Raw genomic sequence first — 5,500 nt, 5'->3', positions numbered from 1 at the left:
AAAGCGCTGAGAAAAGTAACAGGCGTGACTGCTTCAGATGCGTGTTGGACAATAATTAGCACCAATATAAGGACAATAGTAAACCTTAATAGAACTGATGCAAGTGTTAAAATAAAAGAGTTATTTGTAGACACGCCCATACTGTTTTGTGTCTATGCGTCTTCTCATTGGCCAAGAGAGACAGAGCAACATGTGTCATTTGACATCATTTAAAATGGCATTAATTAAAACAAAGGGGCTATGTATAAATGAACATTATATATTTGTGTATAATATATTTTGTCATTGGGCTGTGTAGGAAACATTGGTGTGAATGTTTTACATTAGTATAAAAATATTTCTAAAACATCTGTTCACTCAGAAATGAAAATGATCCCATGATTTACTCATCATGGAGCCATCCTAAGTGTATATGACTCTCTTCTTTCAGATGAATATAACCAGTTGGATCTTTTTCTTACACAAGCGCATTGAGTCGCTTCAGGAGGTCTTTATTAACCCCTGGATTTGTGTGGAGCACTTTCATGATGGATGGAGGCACTTTTTTGGTCTTCAACATTTGGAAACCCATACCATTATAAAGCTTGAAAGAGACAGGATAGTTTTTAATATAACTCTGATTATATTCATCTGAAAGAAGACAGTCATATACATCGAAGGCTCGAGGGTGAGTTAAATCATGTGCTAATGTTCATTGTTGTGTGCGCTATCCCTTTAAGAAGCTTTTCCTTACACACTCACTATATAAACCAGTCAGTGTAATCATATAAACTCTCTTCATCCCACAGACTGCATTTATGATGAAAACTTTTCTTTGTGGTTCTTCATTCACTTTATTCACAGAAATATAAAGTTTAATGTGAAGGTCATCACTCGATACAAAATCTCAAAATGTTCAAAACTCTATTAGCATAAAGGATTGATATAAAAACAAAACTCAGCAGTAGACAACAAATAATGACCAAATAAAACACCAAGGGAAAGATTTATGGAAACTACAACTGGAGCTATAACAATACAGCAGTCATTTTTCAGTAATTAAACCATGATGAAGATAATTGGCACACGTCTGTCGTGGATGGAGGACTTCTGATGAATGAGATTATTCCTTTGAAAACAAACCTTAATGTTAGGATATAGAATAACATCTGTGCACAGGAAGAGATGAAGATATTCTTTACTGGGCTAACTCAGTAAATCAGTCTGAAGGGTCCTTTTGTGTCCAGGCTGACAGAAATTACTCCGTTAGAAAGAGGGTGTCCATCAAACTATGCTTAAAAAATCTACCTCAAGAACAAGTCCACAAAACTAGATTGATCCAAACAACTTTATCTGAATAAAACATATTCAAACTCAAACTATTTTTGTTTTAATTCATGTTTGCAGGTGAAATCCAGGGAATCCATATGAGGGAAAATATTCCCCAACACAGATTTTACAATGTGTTCAACCCACCTAGAAATTTGTAATGTTCTAGATATGTTTTCAGCGGCTAGTTTTATTTTAGTTCCCAGAATGTTCTGCTAAAAGGTAGGATAACATTCTCTAAAATCATTCTAAAAATGTCTATTGATAACATTGTTACAACATTATCCTCTAACATTCTAATGATGCTTCCCATCACACTAGATGTTGACTGACATTGCTCAGAAGTCAGATGTTGGTTGAAAGTGTAAACCCAACTTCTGTTTGGTGTCAAACTCTAGCGTAAATACTCCAAAAACAGTATTACCAACTTATTATAAACAAGATTTATTTCTGTCATAAATTTAAAAAAGTTCTTATTGAGATTAACAGATGTGTTGATGGTTTATTGAAAATAATAGTTTAGTTTGATGTCACCATTATGGTGATCAGTATGAGTCTTTTCAGTGTTACTGTTTATTTAGCTGCTTTAATTATATTTGTTACAGCAAAAACAGTGAGAGAAAGATGTCATCAGGTGATGTTGGTAACTCACTGATGTTACAAATTTTCTCATGTAACGGTTTAATCAACTGCTTTTATCTGGAGTCTATCCTATGTTATTAATTTAATATTAGTGACTATAGCAGATGTGTTGAAACTCACAAGATCCTGTATATTTACATCATAAACATTTGAGTCTGTTCTTTATAAGTTACATTGTAAATTAACCTCTTTGTAACACAGAGTGCTTAGACACACAGACCAGACACCTTACATTAGATTGGGTGACCAAATCACATATGTGATGACGTATTAACCATCAGCAAGCAACCAGCATTGTCTAACCACATGTTCTCTTGCTGTTTTGGCCACAATAAAGACTACAGCAGCTAAAGAACAACACTGACAAGTCAATAGTCAAATTGCACAACTAAAGCCAACACTTACCACCATTATGGTGACATCAAACCAAACTATTACTTTTAAACAGACATCAACATCTAAACATCTGCCTAAATCTTAATTAGAATGTTAGGGGATAATGTTCTAATAATGTTATTAATAAACATTTTTAGAATGTTATCCTATCTTTTGAGAGAACGTTCTGGGAACAAAAATAAAACTATCCACTAAAAACATTGTTAGAACAATCCATGGTAATGTTCTGAGAACATTTTAGAACAAAACAATTCTAGCTGGGAAGTGGCACTTGGTCAAGCTGACTCAGAAACTCCTTCAGAAAAAACTATTACAGCATGATCGAGCGCACCACTAGACCAGCAGGCTTATTTGATGTTTTCTTCACAGTTCTTCACTCTTTCTTAAAAATTATACAAAAATTCTATATTTTTCTTCCATTTTTTGATGCTTGAGTGAACCCTTAATACAGTATTCACCAAAAAACTAAATTATTTAAATAAACAAAACAAAAGTATGAGTGTGCTACAGCATACAGGTCGACAAATAGATGGTTTTTACACAATTTAACCTGTGCCAACTGTGTGTGTGTGTTTTAACTGTTGTTTGTATGCAGATAAACAAAGCCAGATTTTAAACATGTATCCATTTTTCAAACCATGGGGAATTATAAACATTTACAGAAGATATGCATACAATAAATGTTATCAAAAAAAAAAAAAAAAGATATGTTGCTGGACTTATTCAAAACGCTTGGTTTTCAATGTTTATGTAAACTGTTACTTTCTGATTTGTCTCGGATGTTTCTCAGTACATTTATTTATTTATAATAATTCCAAAACATTTTCATGATCAAGTCATTATTGTATTGTTGCAACTTAAAAATGCAAGAAAGCAACTGAACTTTAGTTTTTAAGTATCATCAACTTGGCTGTACAAGTAGTTTCAACTTAAATTACATTAAACCAACTTGTGGTTGGTTTACCAAAACCAAAACGTGAATAAAAATAAAACATTGAAATTGTTCAACTAATGTTGAGTTGAATAAATTGCCATTACTTACTGATCATTTTTTACAGTGTAATTATTAGTAATCAAGATCAGCATGATTTCACTCCGAGTGGAAGCTTAATTAGTTAACTAATTCATTAGTTATTACCCAGCGGGCACCTTGATATCAACTTGACATCACATATTAGTCAAGACTTGATCCAGACGCTGTAGCATCATTTTAGATCTAGTTTGGACAGCGGTTACTAGGAGAAAACAGGAAGTTAGTGCCACACTGTTTAATGTATATGTAGGCCAGTACGTTTAGTTGACATCAAATGTCAAGATTTTGATTTCTTTTCCACATCCAGTTGCTCACTAGGTGGTCTGTTTCTCCACTTTATTATCCCACAGTTAACTTCAGTATCGGTCGACCTCTGCTGCTGCATTGATAGGTTTTGTTCATTTAGCCAAATTATCCAAAACGTCCCCGTAGCAAAGGCTTGAATCTGAAGCTTGACTTATATCTCACAATATAGCTGGAGGATTGGGTGACACCGAGCTGTTGGGACACAATGAGTTCACATTTAACAACAAATGATCCAGTTAGAGTAAAGTAAAGTACATGGCGTTCGGGTTCTGTCACTCATAACAGTTAAACATCCAGACTGTTGTTCAAGCATGAAGACTGTCGTCACATCAGTGAAACCCCTGACAGCACACAAACCAAACCCAGGAGAAACTGAAACTGGTTTGGTGATGACCCATGGGGCCGTGCTGAGCATGTGCTCAAACAGACAAACATTCAGGAAACACACAACAGAAATCTGAAGCAATTCAATCAGGGCTGAACAGGAAGCAGCCAATCAGAGCGTTTGACATCACTTCCTGTGGAGATGGGAGAGAACCTCCTGAAATCTGATCCTCGTCCTCGTCTGAGAGTGAAGCAGTCGAGAGAGAGAAAAGGTTTCTTTTTATGTTCAAATGTAAATGTAGGGGTCTACAGTGATTCTGATGTTTAAAAAACATTTCCTTTAAAGTTGTTCCAAACCTGTGTGAGAAAACGTCTTCTTCTTGTGTTTAACAGAAGAAAGAAACTCACACAGGTTTGGAACAACTTGAGGAGGAGTAAACGGCAGAGTTTTCATTTTTGGGTGAACTGTCTCTTTAAATAAGACACTCGCTCACCTTGATGAAGATCAGGTGATGTTTAGAAGGAAAACATCACACAAAAGTAGACTGATGTCCAAGTCATCACAGCCCGTTAAAACATTTGTCTTCTTTTACACTTTTGGCCATTATTGGAAAATTACAGATAAAAAAAAATAATAATATCACATGTATAAATCAACAGAAACAGTACATCAATGTCCTAAATGACTAATATTACAGTAATGCGTGGCGGAACATAATTAGAATATGATTAGCATAAAGGTAACGTTGCTAGCCACACGCCTCAGGAACACAGATGAAGAGTCGAGTGAAGAACTGATGTTGTCCTCAAACCACACAGATCTCACTGAATCCAGGACCACAGCTGAAGAATCAGTCCTCTTCTCTCAGAGAGTGTAGACGCATGAATCCTGATGAAGACTGAAGACTTCCTGCTCAGCTGTACGATGATGTGGAGGCGTTTACTGCCACTGAAGCTGAAACACCTGAAACACGGAGAGTCTGACGGACTGCGGGTCCAAGACAGCGGCTCTCAGATCATCACTGATTTCAAAATGATTCTCAGTCTGTGTTGGGACTACACTACTGGTAAAAAGTAATAATATTGTTTATGTTTTCTGAAAGATGTCTTACCAAGGCTGCGTTTAGTTAACGAAAAAATACAGTAAAACTGAAAAAAAAAATACAATTAGAAACTGTTTTCAAACTGAATAATATGTCAAGAAAGCCCAGGTTCAAAATAACACAAATGAATTGCTAAACCTTTGAAAAGCTACTGAAAGAGTCTCTTCTGCCCACTAAAGGCTGAATTTATTGGATCAAAAACACTGATATTGTGAAATATTATTCTAATGTAAATCATCTGTTTTCTGTGTGAATCTGTTAAAGTGTAATTTATACCTGTGATGTATTTTCAGCATCATTCCTCCAGTCTTCAGTGTCACATGATCGATTTATCAATGTTTTAATGTTTTTACAGCTTAATATACAACTGTGATATACTACTGTCATT

This window comes from Carassius carassius, chromosome 41 (assembly GCF_963082965.1).
Source record: "Carassius carassius chromosome 41, fCarCar2.1, whole genome shotgun sequence".
Lineage (NCBI taxonomy): Eukaryota > Metazoa > Chordata > Actinopteri > Cypriniformes > Cyprinidae > Carassius > Carassius carassius.
This window is presented reverse-complemented; position numbering follows the sequence as displayed.